This window comes from Anolis sagrei, chromosome 1, assembly GCF_037176765.1.
Source record: "Anolis sagrei isolate rAnoSag1 chromosome 1, rAnoSag1.mat, whole genome shotgun sequence".
Classification (NCBI taxonomy): domain Eukaryota; kingdom Metazoa; phylum Chordata; class Lepidosauria; order Squamata; family Dactyloidae; genus Anolis; species Anolis sagrei.
Window position 1 is genome coordinate 330,005,963 of NC_090021.1, and position 19,078 is coordinate 330,025,040.

The 19,078-nt window shown below is 40.3% G+C and overlaps 1 protein-coding gene across 3 annotated transcripts in view; it reads right to left on the reverse strand.

Annotated features, from left to right (window-relative positions):
- BRF1 (BRF1 RNA polymerase III transcription initiation factor subunit) overlaps window positions 1-19,078 on the reverse strand; it is a 287,868-nt gene that overhangs the window by 207,058 nt on the left and 61,732 nt on the right. The window lies entirely within an intron of this gene.

Sequence of the window (19,078 nt, forward strand, 5' to 3'; positions counted from 1 at the left end):
CCCATAGAGTAATATAAAAAATTAATATAAAATATAAATATATAAAAATATAAAATATATAAAAATACAAATATATAAAAATAAAATATAAAGTTTTTTAATATAAAAATCTTTGACTTTTTAATATAAAAAATTTGTCTTCCGAGAACACAATTCTCCCCAAAGGGAAGGTACTGCATTCCCATAGCCTTTGTTTTAGCAAAAAAGGGGAGAGGTTTTAAAAAACTACAAGTGACATTTGGGCCACTTCTGGATTCCTTTGGAGGGATTGGCATGGCACCCTCTGGAGGTCCTTGAGGCAGAAAAGTGGACATAGGACAAGCAGGGGCTGCCCACCCCCTGTTTTAGGATGTATAGGCTTGTTGTACTTTACAAGAGTCAAGAAAAGCCTCTCTGGATTCCATGACAGAAAAAAAGGTAGAAAATAAATAAACAAACAAATATTCTAGAATATAATTCATATCAGGGTGAGAGTTATACTAAATATTATAGTAGACCCAAGATTTGACACCAAGATGGAATTCATCATGCCTCGGTTGGTAGTAAAACTATGAGAGACAGGTTATATGGCATGGGCCAGGATGCACTTAACAAAATCCATGAATCCCAACAATTTCTAACAAACTCATCCCTTCCACCTTCCAAAAATAGTAATTCAAGGGAAGTGACACAAAAAAGTATTTAAAAAGACCTTTGCTCTCCACCCCACCACTCATAAGTCAATGTTGTCTTCTTCTCTGCCTATTGACGTTTAATAAATGCACACCATAGTAAGGTTGGGTTTCCTTGCCATCTAAGCAGCATATGATGTGGAGACGCAGAAAGCAAATACGTTTTTCAACAAGAAATAAAACCATGCCTCAGTTATTGTCAAAAGTTTGGCAGACACAGGGATATATTAAATTGCCACCTAACAGACTTAACATGTTTGCTTCTTTGCAGGCTTATCAGCCCAATACCAACAGCAACCTTCTCCAGGGAAATAAAGCTAATAGGAGGGAATGTTTAATCAGGAGATTGCATTGACCTATTGGTATAGCCACCCATAGAAAATCGGCCACAATCAACAAAAAGCCAGGTGTGCCTAAGTCACGTGGAGCATATGGAGCTGAAGTAGTTCAATCATGTTTCAACCAAAGAAATTAAGGAAGGAGAATATATCCTTGTTTAACAATTACATCCTACGCTACTCTTCCATTCACTTGCGGGGTTTCATATCACTCCAACAAGCGTGAACATCGGCTCTTGGAAATCCCTGTCTGTCACAATGTATTTTTGCCAGGTAGATCTCAGGGAATGACATATGAAGTGCAGCAATGTATGCCTACAGCACCACATGGCACTTCACTGAAATTCATTAGGGAAAAAAATATACAGAGTAAATTCCTGCCGTCAGGAAAGAAAGGGTCTAAAGCAGAGGTGGATTTTTAGCCAGAGGTAGGTTTTCAGAGTGGAGTGAAGCCCAGTCCAGCTCCTGAAACACTCCCAAAACCCTCCATTCCACCCACCATGTGATTTTCAGGTAAATTTTGCCCAAAACATTGCCCATCCCGGTCTAAAAGCATGATTTTCATTTACTGCTTTTCATTTCACTCTTCCTCCATGCAGTTAGCTTCTCCAAACACATGAAAACAGAAGGAAATACTGGATGTCACTTCCTTACATATTTGGGCTTGTGGTGAAGTGTGAGGCCCATGAAGAATCTAAAGAAACAACTGCCCCATGGTCCCCACACAGATGCTCAACCCAGTATAAAAGCATGATCTTGATAGAATCATAGACGCCTTGACTTAGAAGAGACCTTGTGGGCCATCCAGTCCAACGCCCTACCAAGAAGCAGGGAAAGTGCATTCAAAGCACCCTCAACTGACGGCCATCCAGCCTCTGTTTAAAAGCCTCCAAAGAAGATGCCTCCACCACACTCCGGAGCAGAGAGTTCCACCGCTGAACAGCTCTCACAGGAAGTTCGTCCACATGTTCAGGTGGAATCTCTTTTCCTGTAGTTTGAAGCAATTGTCCCACATCTTCGTTTCCAGGGCAGTAGAAAACAAGCCTGCTGCCTCCTCCCTATGACTTCCCCTCACATACTTATACATGGCCCTCATCATGTCTCTTCTCAGCCTTCTCTTCTGAAGGCTAAAAATGCCCAGCTCTTCAAGCCACTCCTCAAAGGGCTTGTTCTCCAGACACTTGATCATTTTAGTTGCCCTCCTCTGGACACTTTCTGGCTTGTCAACATCTCCCTTTAACTGCCATACCCAGTATTGGACACAGTATTCTAGGTGTGGTCTGACCATACCTGTATTGTATTGTATTTTTATTCCACTCTTCCTCCAAGGTATCCTGGGCAATATACATTCTTCTCCTTAACTTTCTGTTTTTAAAACAAGCCTGTGAATCCACTGGTCCCAGAGCTCCCAAAGAGCTTTATTCTACTTTGGGATTAATGGGGGTACTAAGTGATGTTTTCCCCACCGCATGCTGGTCCTGAAAGGCTTATTTCGTGTTGATGGGAGAGCATGAAGGAGCTGGGCAAACTTCCCAATGCCCCAAAACAACAATAGGCCAAGAGCGTTGTGTAAAAGCAAAGGAGTGGTTGTACCATATACCTTGCATTCTTTGGAGTAGAATTTGCTGCTGTGTACCTTCAAGTCGGTTCCGACTTATGGTGAACCGATCACAAGGTTTTCTTGGCAAGATTTATTCAGAGGAGGCTGACCTTTGCCTTCCTCTGAGTAGAGTAGAAAGAATTAAAAGGATTCAGATCAGGCATCGGCAGTGGACCCTGCTTTGTATGCTGCCCAAGATAGCCATTACAGTCCTGGGCTCAAGGAATGAGAGGACATTGAAACCATGAAAATATATAACCAAACTGAAGCCACCTGAGATTAAATCTACATGCAAAGGGCATAGATTCTACTACTGTAAGCAGGTTTCATCCGTATTATGATACTTGGATTTTCTAGTTAGTTTCTCCAAAGTCAGAGTTGAAGCTCCTATAAATACACATGCCTTATTTATTTATTTATTTATTTATTTATTTATTTATTTATTTGCTATATTTATATACTGTCCATCTCAGCCCGCAGGTGACTTGGGGCGGTTCACAGTCGGTACCAAGACCATAAAATACAATTTAAAACATTAAAATAATATAAAACCATAGCAAAGACAATAACGAACATACATCATTAGTGTCTTCTTGCTGAAAACATTGAACAATCACATTGTCTAAAACCTTGTGCAGTTTTATTTCTAGTATCTTGAACAAAGCGACAGATGAGGATATACTCTTAACTCCATGCCATATCCTAGCCTCCTGTCCTCATCAAGTCACCAGATACTTACTGATATGAGCAACCTTCCCCAATGTAATGTTCTCCAGATGTTTGGGGCTACAATTCCCATCATCCCTGATGGCTGGCCTTGCAATATGGGAGCTGAAATTCAAAACATCTGGGAGCATCAGGGTGGGGAAGGCTAAATCAGAAGATTCTTTTTATTCACTCAGTTCTTGATAGTGAGACCTCGCTAGCCTTGAGGTTGCAAACATCTTAGCAAAGATTAAAGGAGTTTTAGAACAATTGTGCTACTCAAGCAGAACACAACAGAATGAACCACCACATTAAATTAAATATTTTTTCCATGTAAATATCTTACAATACCAAAGGCTTTCTTTTTTGTGTGCCAGGCAGTGTCAGCAATATCAAAGCTGGCTTTCTTTCATAACTATAATCTTTCTTTCGATTTAATAAAAGATTGAAACTGATCCTCTCAAATACAACTCAGTTTAAATACTGGCTGTAAAAGAACAAAAGCATATACACAATTTGATAAGAGAAAGTGCTGTAAAATTATCTGGTCACAATTCAATAGTTTGTGAATTTTCCTCCTCTTTCTGGGAAATCATAGCCTTATAGATAGGCTATGATTTCCCAGAAAGAGAAGAATTCACAAACCACTTAAACTGGCGACATATAAAAAAGTAAATAAGAGTTCATATGGCATGTTTTATGCCCAGAAAGCTCCACAGGCAGAACCTTAAAGTAACTCTTACAGAAATATTGTAATTGCTGGTGGGCAAAGTATGGTTTTCCAACTTCTTGTATGCAACTCCTATCAGCTTTAGTAAGCATAGCCAATCCCAAGGGGCTATGAAAGTTGTAGTCCAATACCTGAAAGGCCACACATTGCTCACCTCCAGTGGGAATATTTACTTTCTCCATAATGCAGATGGGGAAACTGTACAGAAAAGGGGTGAGGGCTTACTTAACTAAGATCACTTAGAGAATTGACTTTAGAAGTAAGATGTGACGTAGGATTACGTTAAATCTCAGAATATAATGGGGTCGCCTTCACAGGAGGTTTTTAAACAGAAGCTGGGTGGCCAGCTTAGTGTATTTCTACACAGCACAATAGTTTTGTATTAGATAGGTGTTGGGGTCTAGAGTTCTGCTATTCTAATTTACCGGTCAGTCTCTTAGTTTGTTGTTGTTCATTCTTTCAGTCGTCTCCGACTCTTCGTGACCTCATGGACCAGCCTACGCCAGAGCTCCCTGTCGGCCGTTACCACCCCCAGCTCCCTCAAGGTCAGTCCAGTCACTTCAAGGATGCCATCCATCCATCTTGCCCTTGGTCGGCCCCTCTTCCTTTTGCCTTCCACTTTCCCAAGCATAATTGTCTTCTCTAGGCTTTCCTGTCTCCTCATGATGTGGCCAAAGTACTTCAACTTTGTCTCCAGTATCTTTCCCTCCAGTGAGCAGTCGGGCTTTATTTCCTGGAGGATGGACTGGTTGGATCTTCTCGCAGTCCAAGGCACTCTCAGAACTTTCCTCCAGCACCACAGCTCAAAAGCATCCATCTTCCTTCGCTCAGCCTTCCCTAAGGTGATCCAAATATACGCCCCAACCACAGCTGCTGAAGATATATTTGGATCACAGAGTCCCAGAAGAACTATGGACAGAAGTCTGCGACATTGTTCAGGAGGCGGCAACAAAGTACGTTCCAAAGAAAAAGAAAACCAAGAAGGCAAAATGGTTGTCTGCTGAGACACTGGAAGTAGCCCAAGAAAGGAGGAAAGCAAAAGGAAACAGTGAAAAGGGGAGATATGCCCAGTTAAATGCGCAATTCCAGAGGTTAGTCTCTTAGTTACTTCTCTTTAAAAAGAACAGCCTCTCATAAACAGATTAAAAAAAAACTAGAGTCACCTTATAGAGTGATGAAGTGGGATATAAATAAACATAATAATAATAATAATTACTATTATTATTATAAGAAAGTTGACGACAGATCTCAAGTGTAGCCTCTGCAAAGAAGCAGATGAATCAATAGATCACATTCTCAGCTGCTGCAAGATGATCGCACAGACAGACTACAAGCAGAGGCATAACACCGTTGCTCAGATGATTCATTGGAACTTGTGTCACAAATACCATCTGCCTGTGACAGAGAACTGGTGGAATCACAAGTCTGAAAAGGTTACAGAAAATGTACACATCAAGCTATTCTGGGACTTCCGAATTCAGACTAACAGAGTTTTGAAGCACAATAATAAACAATAATACCCCGCTACCATCTCCCGCAGGACTCGGGTGCGGTTTACAAGAGGCCGAGCCTAAACACATCATAAAACATAACAACAAAACAAAAATAAATAACTCATAAAAGCAAAAACAATACAATAATAACACGACGCATTTTAAAAACCTGTGGCAGGGCCAAATGTAAGAATTTAAAATTTAAAATGCTGGGCATGTCCAAGGGAAATAGGAGGGATATTTTGGGATAGGTGAGCGTGCAGACAATTCTAAGTCTCTCGTAAAGTGCATTTAGGACGTATTGCTTAGGGTTCCTTACAATACTCTTGACCTCACGATCGTGTTCAAAAACAAAGTATGGGTCGTCAATGTTGTAATTCCAGGTGACAGAAGAGAAACAACTGGAAAAGCTGACATGATACGAGGATTTAAAGATCGAACTGCAAGGACTCTGGCACAAGCCAGTAAAGGTAGTCCCAGTAGTGATCAGCACACTGGGTACAGTGCCTAAAGAACGGCCTGCACTTAAACACAATTGGCGCTGACAAAACTACCATCTGTCAGCTGAAAAAGGCTACTCTACTGGGATTTGCACACATTATTCACCGATACATCACACAGTCCTAGACACTTGGGTGACTTTGTTTGCTGTGTACTAATCTTGTAGTGTTTCAAATAATAATAATAATAATAATAATAATAATAATAATAATAATAATTTGTTTTTTAACTTGCTTTTCATGCAGGTATTCAAAATTTGTGTACATGCTGTAGTAGATGGAGTGATATGCAGAAATCTTTTAGCATTGCAAGTTCTTCCTAAGAGCTAAATGAACTCACTTCCTTTCCAAAGTCCTACTTCTGACTCAACAGCTTGTTAAACCAAAAACAAAACAAGACAAGCCCACAAAGTACTGGGGTTGAACAAGTTTAAGATCCTTTGTTGGAAGCAGCCCACAAGACTGGATGGGCTGAGCAGCCACATCCAGCCTCTGACAAACCCTCCATGTTGACACACCCTGAGACAATTGCTTTACCCGCAAAACAAGAGGGCGAGGCTTCATTGCTGTTTCAAGAACGCACAGAAATGAATAATTTTGTCTGTTCCCAATCTGCCTCTCACTGACTCCTCAAAAGATAACTATAAAAAAGGAACCAACCCCCATAAAAGCCTGGTGTGCCATAAAACAAAAGGTGAATTTCAGGGACTGAGGTCATGGAACAGGTTCAGTCCCTATGGTTTCTAAGGATTCCTTCTTTTTAAAAAGAGAAAAAAGTTTTTTGCTGTCTTGATACAAGGAAAACTAGATACAGCTTGTTAGTACAGAATCTCAAGAAGCATACTCACTGGAGGAAAGGAAAAGAAATATTTTTCCTAACACCCACCAGATCACCATAGCTGGGCGGGGGGGGGGGGGGAGACGGGGGACGGGACGGGGACAGGACAGGGATGGACCCTGTACCCTCAAGGTACCAGATCCCATCTAATATTGGAAAATAAGTTGTACTTGGGAGACTGCCAAAGAATGCCAGGTACTGTAGTGCAGTGTTTCTCAACCTGTGGGCCGAGACCCTTGAAGGAATCGCAAGGGGGTGTCAAAGGGTCACCAAAGACCATCAGAAAACACAGTATTTTCTGTTGAGCGTGGAGTTCTGTGTAGGAAGCTTGGCCCAATTCTATCATTGGTGGGGTTTTAAATGTTCTTTGATTGTAGGTGAACTTTAAATCCCAGCAACTACAACTCCCAAATGTCAAGGTCTATTTTCAGGCACAAAACTAATAATCCAAAAGAACAACTGAATGATTATTTACCAGTTGCAGAAACCATAAAAATTCACAGTGGGTTGTACTAAAAGAACAAAATCAGCATTTCTCAACCTGGGGATTGTAAGAGGGCATCATAGGTGTCACCAAAGACCATCAGAAAACCCAGTATTTTCTGTTGGTCATGGGAGTTCTGTGTGGGAAGTTTTGCCCAATTCTATCATTGGTGGGGTTCAGAATGCTCTTTGATTGTAGGTGAACTATCGATTCCAGCAACTACCACTCCCAAATGTCAAGGTCTATTTTCCCCAAACTCCACCAGTGTTCATTTGGTCCAGTGAATGAAAATACATCTTGCATATCAGATATTTACATTACAATTCATAACAGTAGCAAAATTGCAGTTATGAAGTAGCAACAAAAATAATTTTATGGTTGGGGGTCACCACAACATGAGGAACTGTATTAAGGGGTTGCGGCATTAGGAAAGTTGAGAACCACTGCTGTAGGGTTATATTGCAGAAGAAGAAATTGGCAAAAGCCTGATTGACACTGGGGACCTTATTTATTTAATAATTTATTATTTCAAATATTTGTACCCCGCCCTTTTCTACCCCCGACGGGGGACTCGGGGCAGCTTAAAGCCGGCAACAATTCAATGCCCTCCATATATAAACAGATAAAACAACAGTTACAAAATAGGTAAATCATTAATTTAAATTAAAAACCATTTAAAAATAGTGCAAATTGAATTGGTTGGCCAAACCTAAATCTGAGTTCCACAATCAACAACTTAATCTGAAGCCTGTCCATAGTCCATTGTCCATAGCATTGTCATCATTTATCAGCCTGCTATCCAAATGCCTGGTCCCATAGCGACATTTTCAATTTTTTCCTGAAGGAAAGGAGGGAAGCAGTTGACCTAATTTCACTGGGGAGCGAGTTCCACAGGCGGGGGGCCACCGCCAAGAACACCCTGTCTCTAGTCCCTGCCAAGCACGTTTGCGACAGAGGCGGGATCGAGAGCAGGGCCTCTCCGGAAGATCGTAAGCTTTGAGGTGGGACATAAGGGGAGATGCATTCGGACAAGTAAGCTGTGCCAGAACCATATAGGGAGATGCATTCGGACAAGTAGCTGTGCCAGAACCATATAGGGCTTTATAGGTCAAGACCAGCACTTTGAATTGCTCGGAACTGGACTGGCAGCCAGTGGAACTGATATAACAGGGGTAGTATGGCTCTTCGGCTTAGAGATAGAGATGAGCACCACACCCTAGAGTCAGACATGACTGGACTTAATGTCAGGGGACAACCTTCACCTTTACTATGCAGCACTGCTGCCACTAGCATAGCTTCTTGCACTATCAGCAGCACTGCTGCCATCAGCATGGCTTCTTGTCTCACAAGAGCATGCAATCACAACACTGCAGGAGCATTGGAAGATTGACATACCCTGATAATACCTGGTGGGAGAAGATTGGGGCAAGTCTCTCAATGTAAAGATGAAAAGGGACGTGGAAGAGAAAGATATGCCCCACCCTGAATGAAGGACAAGTAGAATAAAAATAGAATTAATGCACCAAAGTACTGAAAGGATCTCTGTTTCAATAATTCTTGTAACATCCTCAACAGCACACATACAAACCTTAAGGGAGAGAGGGAAACAAACCAATGATATGGTGGCACAATGAGGACTGGATAAAAGCCAACAGCATAACAGCTGCATTGTTAAATCACTATTGTTAATTGTTGTCGTTTTATTTTTTTCTGCTGTTCTTTCAGAGAAGGAGGGTCAGCTATTCCTTAAAGTAGAAGAAAAGTTCAGAGAAGGAATCTGAAGCTAGCCAGCCTGTAGCAATATCTGGCAATGCTTAGATGCCAAGTTGCCACAGCAAAGAGAAAATATGTCATTGCTTGCCCGTGGGGCTAGCCTTTGTTGTGCCTGCCGTGACAGCAATTATCAGTAGGAAGCAGTTGTAAAAACACCCATTTGTTTCTAAACTCTTTCCATTTGAGAGAGAGAATGAAAATATGAGTACAGAGGTCTGGGGATAGTGAACCACAGAAATACTGACTCCATTCCCAGGAACTTGCAAAACACAGACCAACATTTGTCCTCCCTGATAGGATCCTTGCAAACACTCAGATCCCCAGATGCAGTCAAGTTCCCTTTGTCTGCGAGATTATCCCTTTGGGCACAGCCATTTGGAAGAACTATTTATAGACAGGCATTTGAAACCCACCACAAAAGAAGCTATATAAAGAACAGAGAACTACTACAAACAGCAAAATTCAATTCTAGCAGTAAATGTTCAACTGGTTACAAAAGCAGGGAAATAGCCCTCTGGATTACCTCACGCTTTTGTGTCTGATTGCATCATTACACAACTTCTCAAAGCGTGTGAGATTTGCCCATGACATAACACAAACAAGGGAGGTATTGTTAAAGGTTTTCATGGCCGCAATCACTGAGTTGTTGTAGGTTTTTCGGGTTGTATGGCCATGTTCTAGAAGCATTCTCTCCTGACATTTCACCTGTATCTGCGGCAAGCATCCTCAGAGGTTGTGAGGTTGAGAGGAGAACAACATTTTCAGACATTTTCACCTGACTGGCACAAGCAACTGATGGCAACAGGTCAGCTATAGCCAACAGACAAAAAGAGATATAACTCTAGGTACAACACTGTGATATTTGGTCACTCTAAGTAGGAGGAGCCCCCTGTGCCGGCAAGACTGAAGACCAACAGGTCGCAGGTTCAAATCCGGGGAGAGGTGGATGAGCTCCTTCTATCGGCTCCAGCTCCTCATGTGGGGACATGAGAGAAGCCTCACACAAGGATGATAAAAACATCAAATCATCCAGGTGTCCCCTGGGCAACATCCTTGTAGACGGCCAATTCTCTCACACCAGAAGCGACTTGCAGTTTCTCAAGTAGCTCCTGACACGACAAAAAAAAAAGGACTGGAAGGCACAGAACAACAACTATAATAGTATCTAGAGCTGGTGTGGCATAATGGTTTTTGTGTCAGGCTCGGACTGTTTGTTGTAGACTAGGATTGAGATCCCACTTAGCCATGGAAACCCACTAGGTGACTTTAGGTCAGTCACTCTCTCTCAGTGTCAGTGGAAGGCAATGGCAAAACTCACCTGGAGAAACCTTACTAAGAAAAGCCCAAGATATGGTCACAGTAAGTCAGAAACGATTTGAATGTGCATTATAAGTACAATAGAGCCAGCCAGGTACAGTAATCAAAGAACTGAACCAGGACTCTGTTAGAGTCCTGAAATTAATAAATACCAGCTTCATAGAGCTATTTTATAATATATATTATTGACATCAAGCAAAGGTTTTCCAAATGTTTTATATGCCTTACAAGGAAAAATTATTCATAGGCATAAGTTCTCCTTAAGCACATATTTTTAAAATCAGAAACAATGAAAGCAAACAAAACATTTTTCTGTTTTGAACTTTACGACTACACGTGTATACACATGTTTTCATTGTTTATGTTCAGACTGTATTTTGTATACACAATAATATCTGAAGACAGTCAATTTTTAAGTTCTCAATTTTTCTGTGTTTCTTTGTGCCTGGGGAATATTTTTTCCACCTTCCCTCCATGCTTTCAGTGCACAGCAATCATCTCTTCTCACAGTAGTTTTAGCTCCACAAAATCTGAAGCAATCAGCTTTCCGTATTATCGAAGGCTTCTAGAAAGCATGAAGAACCAAAACACTATCTCAGATTGTTTTAAGTAAACCTGGAGCTCTTAAAGGACAGGAAAATGGGAGGAAGAAAAAGTGCGATTAAAAAGTTGTAGGAAGACAGATGAGACAGAGTAGGACAGGCCGCAGAATTGGCCAATCATTCTGTCAGAACAAGAAGTTACCTGCAAAATGTTTGTTTATGGGGTGTAGCCCAGTCTCGTTTACAGCTTACGGGTTCAAGAATAAAGATCACAACAGATAAAGTTATTCGGAGGCAAGTTTGTTGTGGAGAGCTTTTCCATTTAGAAGCGCCTTGGGCACTCTGCCAGTTCTATTATCCTCTAATGCCTCCTATGTTCCTTGTACACTCAGGCTTAAAACCGATCCGTCTATTTCCATTGCTTCCATCAATATAGTTATAACATGCCTGGAAGAAGAGTGCAATGTTTGCAAAAGTTTGCAAAAGTTTGCACTTGCCTTTGGGTGACCTTTCCAAAAAGATCAATATCCCAGGTTCCACCTAAAATCATGGCATTTCATAGAGGACATGCCTTACAACAGTTTTGCTCTTAACGTTGAGTCTTTCAGATGTGTGAGGTTCCATCTCCCATTCCCTCCTGATATTTCTCTTCCTTAAAAGACCTTTTTATGTTGGATTATTGGATTGCCCCCCTGATCCACCCCAAATATTTCTTAGGCAGGTTGAAGTCAAAATGGATAAAATATAATAGGGAGATTTCACCCATGAGATTTGACCAAGGGAATCACTTTTGGGTGGAAAGGGTTGAGTTTTGGGTGAAAAACTCAACACTCAATCAAGTTCTCTAGGAATCCTCTGCCTTCATCTCCAGTAGCAGTCCTGGCGCACTTTCCAGACCTGACTTCAGGTCCAGCCACTCCCAAATCTTCCTATCTGCACCTTCAATCATCTTCATGCCACTTTTAATTGTGGATTAATTGCTGCTATGTGCCTTCAAGTCGTTTTTGACTTATGGTGATCCTATCTCTGGGATTTCTTGGCAACATCTGTTCAGAGGGGATTGCCTTTGCCTTCCACTGAGACTTAGAGAGTGTGACTTTTCCCAAGTGGGTTCACTCAATGGGCTTCCACGGCCAAGTGGAGTGTCACACTTCAGTCTTCAGAGTTATACTAACAACATTCAAACTTATAGTCTACTAAGAATGTAAAACCTGACATTCAAATAGAAAAGAAAAATACTCATCAGGCATATCACATTCCTAACAACTGACAGGGGAGTCATACAACACAGAAAGTACTATAGTAAGATCCCTTTATCCATGATTTCAATACCCACTGTTTTATTTATTCCTCCAGAAGTGTTTGTGGGCCTCTCTAGCTGCTCTGATGTGATTCTATGTTATACATCCAGCCCACATATAGTCGAAATACAGGGTTTACTATTATCTATAATTTCAGGTATCCAAGGGAGGCTTGGAACATATTCCTCATAGATACATGGGTTGCCAATGTACTTTGTTCTATAACAAAGGCTCAGGCAATTAACAAAGCCCCCCACCCCACCCCAATGCATAGAAGGGAGTTCTACAACAACAACAACAACAACAATATCAGGTGAGATTCAACAGTACCAATGGCCAGGAGTACTAAAATAGATATAATCAACTACAAAAATGCCAGACAAGAGATAGTGCAAACCACGTGTCAAGGGATAGTGCAAACAAGGACTGGGGAAGTGGATGCAGAACAGAGTACTTTCTAGCAACCTAGGGACTGGGCCTAGGGACTAGGCATTCTTTAAAGCTTGCTGCAACATCCAGGTTTTCAGTTCCCTACGAAAGGAGGACAGTGTGGGGCTTGCCTAATCTCCCTGGGGAAGGAGTTCCAAAGTCAGGGAGCCACCACTGGGAAAGCCCTCTCCCTCGTCCCGTATAATCTGGGAGATTTAAAATAAATACTTTGGGAAATTTGAAACATACTATTTTGCCTTTTCAGAAGCACACTAAAATACTGAATTGATCATCATAAGCAACAAGACTCCTTTCAGTAGATTAGTACACACTTTTCTTCCAGGACATTTTCAAACATTCACAGTAGCCTGGACACACTCTACAGCAGGAGTCCACAAACTTTTTAAACAGAGGGCCAGATCTCAGTCTTTCAAACTGTTGGAGGGCCGGATTATAATTTGAAAAAAACAATAATGAATTGCTATGCTCACTGCACATATCTTATTAAGTGCAACAAACACTTAAAAACAATAAAATAATTAAAATGAAGAACAATTTTAACAAATATAAACTTATTAGTATTTCAATGGGAAGTGTGGGCCTGCTTTTGGCTGATGAGATAGGGTTGTTGTTTGCTTTCAAGTCATTTCAGACTTAGGTTGACCCTGAGCGAGGGCCGGGTAAATGACCTTGGAGGGCCGTATTGAACCCCCGGACCTTAGTTTGAGGACCCCTGCTCTACAGCTAACAAAATGTCGAAATCTAGTACCTTCTAATGCCTTAGCAAATCATCAATGAGAGGACATGCTTGCATTGCTCTCTTTGCTGTAAAAATAATTCAACTTGAATGTAGCCATGTTGCTCAAGAAGAGGAAAGCCTTCGGGGAACACTAAAGAACATCCTAACTGGATACTGATGAAATCTTCAGCTGCGTTAAGGAACCAGAGGATGGAGTGTACTAGAAAGAAGAACTCAATTAAGAAAGCTCCGGAGACCAACTTGCCCTTAGCTTTTCATATGTTGTACGTACAACAACATCTTCCTGCTCAGCAAATACGTCAGAATTCCAGAAATGGACAGCAGTCCCAGAATACCTAATAATTCAACTGCAGCAACTGCACCATCTATCAAAAATAGATAAATCAGGAGGGGATGACAAGAGACAGGTCCTGATAGAAAATAAAGTTAAGAATTTACAAGAGCTATAAAATAAGAATGGAGAGATGTGCTTCACCCACTTGAATTCAGATACGGAACTATGATTTCCAGTAAGGGACAATGTCCTCTGAATGCAACAGAGAAAAACCTGGGGGAACAGGAAGTACAAGACAGTTTGCAATCATGGCTCCCTTCCTTTGATTTAGTCTCAAAGCCAAAGAACTCTAAATTTCTCTATTATTAGGAGGCTGAAACCATGAACAGCTGCCCACAAGAGATTGCCCTGATTTGTCTGATAATATATAACTACCTGTCAGCAAGATTTATTTTCTTAAATTTACCTTCCGTATGATCTACGGTTAATGAAAATAATGTATTTGAAATACTGTAGAAACGTTTATATATAGTGCTTTAAGTCAAATAAATTAAACTTCAGTGTAGGATCCCAAGAGATCAATAAGCCATCATTCATTTATGAAGCACAAACTCCCTCTTTATTTCAAAAGGCAAGCGTAGGACATAAAAAATTAATTCGATCTGATCACAGAGTGAACTCTGTTTTGCTCCAGGATAATAATAATTCAACTTGAATAAGTGGAAGCAACCACTTCAAGTAATCTTGAAAAAGCAATATGTGAAGCTATTTTAATGCTTGAAATAATGTACAACTTACACACCCGTCACAGAGAAACCTCTCAGCCTCTTTCCAGTGCTGCTGTTTTCAAAGGCTCAAACCAGGCCACTGAAGCTGTATTCTAATTTATTCCCCAATTAGATTTCAGGAGTTTAAAATTTACTATGCCATATACATGAGTTAATTTACTTGTTTGGGAGGGGGGCGTTTGCAATTACCAAGGTTTTAAAATGACAACTACACATACTTTCACTAACAAGACTTTTAACAAAGGGAAAAGAAGAATATTTCTTTGGAAGCCTCATCAAATTTTTATGGCTCTTAATCTTGTGAAGATGTTGAATACTTATCACTAGTAGTCTAGTTTACAACACAGCAAATGCTCTTTTCATTACCAGGCTTCTTTTCTCCGTCTCCCTCCCCCTTCCGCCCGCTTTTAGGAGAAACTGTAAATTTATTTCTGTTACTGGAGTTCTTCACAAGAGAAAAATGCACTAATTGCACATATCGTTTGCCTCTGGTAAAACAACAGCTTCCAACAGTATGTCAGGATAAAAAAGCAGTCAAGTAAGTCCTTATTTTTGCACATTACATGGCCACAGGTTTCACTGCAATTTGGTAGTGATCCTGCACAAAGACTGACACTATGCCTTTGATTGACACTTCTTTCCAGAAACAGCAACTTCATCACTTCTGAAGAAATTGTTCAAATTCCTTCAATTCTGAAGTCAATACTCTACATTTTCAGTGGATGGTAATACCATTTATTAGGGCTGGGCGGTTTCGTTCGTTAATTTCGTAATTCGTTATTAATTCGTTATTTTTTTTTATAACAAAGCGATATTGAACCATTCAGGAGCAACTAAAAAACGAAACGAATTTTTCCAATTTGTTTCGTAATTGTTTTGAAATTGTTTCATTATTATTTCGTTATTATTTCTGTATGTCTGGTGCAAGTTTTAAAGTCGTTGTTTGTTTTATCAGTGATAAAAAAAAAATTATCACACCAACAGTCAACAACAGAGGGAGAGGGAAGCTTCAGAAGTTCCCCCTGTCCCATTTGGAGGGTTTTTTTAGCGTATTGCGCAATCGCGTCCGCCATTAACGAATCGATTCGTTATTGTTTCAAAATTGTTTCGTAATTTCCGAAATTTCGTAAATATGGAACTTTTTAAAAGAAAAATTTCGGAATTCTTTTAAATAACAAAACGTAAAAAAACCCCTAAAACCGAATCGAGTTTAGAAACAAATTTTCCGTGGTTGGACAGCCCTACCATTTATGGATAGTTTCAATGTCCCCCCCCCCCCCCTCTAATTTGAGCTAATACTGGCTTGTAAGGTAAGCTTTACCAAACTGAGATCCATTTGTTTGTTTTCAATTATTTTTCAGCTATTTTTTTCTACAAGGTTAAGAAAAAAGTATCAAAATTGTGCTGGAGAGATTATGGAGCATTGGGAGATTGGAACCGTATACAGCTCCCATATCCAACGATACAAAATTTCAGCAAGAGGTTTGAACATGGATAAGCCATATGATAGGAGAAAAAGTCCACCACCGATGCGCATGACTGCTTCTATCCTTAATTATTTAAGGACAAAATAAGAACTAACCAAACTAAAGGTAAAGATTTCCCCTGACATTAAGTCAAGTTGTGTCTGACTCTGGGGAGAGGTGCTCATCTCCATTTCTAAGCCAAAGAGCCAGCGTTGTCCATAAACACCTCCAAGGTCATGTGGCCGGCATGTATTTATTTATTTGCCACATTTATATGCTGCCCTTCTCAGCCCGAAGAGGACTCAGAGCGGCTTACAAGACACACACACACACACACATATATATACACACACACACACAATACATTATACCATGAGCACAATACAATATCAGCGCTATACATCACTATATTGTACTATACAATTATATCGTAATATTAGTAATATTACATATAATATAAAATATATGTAATATAATATAAAATATATGACTGCATGGAGCGCCGTTACCTTCTCACAGTACCTATTGATCTACTCACATTTACATATTTTCGAGCTGCCAGGTTGGCAGAAGCTGGGGCTAACAGCAGGAGCTCACCTCACATCCTGGATTTGAACCACCAACCTTTCAGTCAGCAAGTTCAGCAGCTCATCGGTTTAACCCGCTGTGCCACCAGGTTAAGCCACCTCATAATTTTTCTGGTTTGCATTGCGAGTGTAGATATAGTGAAAACATGAAAAAAATTAGAAATAGTATCAAAACAGACTTGGATAAACAGATTATAGACCATTAGCTCTATCTGAGATACTGACAAACAAAAGGAGATGAACAAGAGGAGAATTAAAAGACAATTGTTTGAAGTCCTATGGAAACCATATGTGTCGAACACCAAATTCAAACCACCTTTAGTTCAAGTAAGATTTTGGTTAGATGACTAGGGTAAGGTATCTCTGTTAATAAGCAGGGTTTGGAAATCGCATTTTATAGCAACAAATTGCATATTCTCAGCATGTTTTTTTTCCAATTCCTGTAAAATTTGTTCATATGGAACAGGCTACCAAACCAAAACAAAGCTTCTGGACCCCTGCTCATATTGAGATACACAAAAGAGAGCCACTAAAACACATTCTTTTTACATTAAATCCATACAATCACATTAGAAAGTCAGCAGAGGAGTGAAAATGTTTCTAGTGTTTTTCGGAAAGCACACGAAGACTAGAGCCTGGCCAGAAAACATGCTGTGACATGATCATCGTCATCACACCAGGGAACACACATCTCAACCAGTTCAATGGGATGCTTGGGGTGTGTGCGGTTGCACAAGCTCACTCTACCACTTCTGACGACAGAAGAAAGCATCCTGGAAATAAGCCTTTGCAGTCAGAAAGCAATTCCTTCCACTGCAGCAAATGTGGAAATGTAGAAAATATAATCCAAAAAAGGACTGTTTCCCAAAGCTCCTTCACAAGTTCCCAAAATAAACAGCAGCAGTTAATTCTTAGGTCTAGATCCAAAAGGTAGTCTCAACTAAAGTTGACATTAGAATAATAAAATACTAGAGATGGAAGAGAGGCTAGGGGGCATCCAGTCCAACCCCATTCTGCCATACAGGAAGACACAATCAAAGCACTCCTGACAAATGGCCCTCCAGACTCTACTTAAAAACCTCAGGAGAAGGAGATGCCATTGGATTCCAAACCAACACATTTCACTGCAGAAGAGCTCCTACCATCAAAGAGTTCTTCCTAATGTTTTCCTGCAATCCAAAGATTTACCAAAGTATTGATTCAGTGGATGTACTCTACTTGGCGTGGGCTGGTCCATGAGGTCACGAAGAGTCGGAGACGACTGAACGAATGAACAACAACAACTCTACTTGAGATTAGTAAGTAGGTTTAAATCTGCTTCTTCCTGATGAAGAGGAGAAATTTCTACTTCCACTCCCTCATTCTTTCGTTATTAATATAATTAATATGAATATTTTAACAACACTCCCACTCATAACCAAAGGTTAATGAATAAACTGTGTTAAAGTTGAACATACATTAAAGGAGTATTTAATTACAAACAAAAAATTAAGAAAAATATCTTAAGAATGAAGGAAAAAGAAAGTGTGGTTGAGGCTCCTTCTTCGGAGACTTTTAAACAGAGGCTAGATGGTCATCTGTCCGGGCTGGTTTGAATGTGATTTTCCTGCTTCTTGGCAGAATGGGGTTGGAATGGATGGCCCATGAGGTGTCTTCCAACTCTATGATTCTATGACTCTATCACCCTTGAATTGGACTTGTGGAGAATTTCATGGAGCAGGCCAAACTTATCCTTCAACCAGCTACCTTTGTGATGTTGCTCTATTTATAAGAAGTTCGGGCAACTTTTTATTCTTTAAAATAAATATCTATTTTTTTACTTTAAAATACAATTAATAGTTATAAACTGCCTTGGAGCAGTTTGTTTAAAAATAAAGAGCCAATGAATATAGTCAGCCCTCCACATTTACTATGGCTAGGGATGCAGGACCTCTATAAAAGTGGGAAAATTGAAAATAAAACACTTTGTTTAATCTGAGAGATTACCTCTTCAGGAGTCTCTAGGTCCTTGTGCTGAAAGATCTACAAATGCTTACAGGAATGTTCTCTGTAAGAATCTCTATGTCCTGCAGCACAGCTCTAAGGTACAACATATTAATCATAGAATTATAGAATAATCGAGTTGGAAGAGACCCATGGGCCATCTAGTCCAACCTCCCTGTCATACAGAAAAGCAAAATCAACGTACCCCTGACAGATGGCCATCCAGACTCTGTTTAAAAGCTTCCAAGGAAGGAGAGTTCCATTGCTGAATAGCTGTTACAGTCAGGAAGTTCTTCCTAGTCAGGAACACTTCCTAGTGTTAAGGTGGAATCTCCTCTCCTGTAATTGGGTTTCAAACTACAGGAAAGGAGATTCCACCTGAACATTAGGAAGAACTTCCTAATAGAGAGAACTATTCAAGAGGGAACTCTCTCCCCTGGAGTATGATGGAGGCTCCTTCTTTGGAGGCTTTTAAACAGAGGCAGGAGGTTGGATTGGA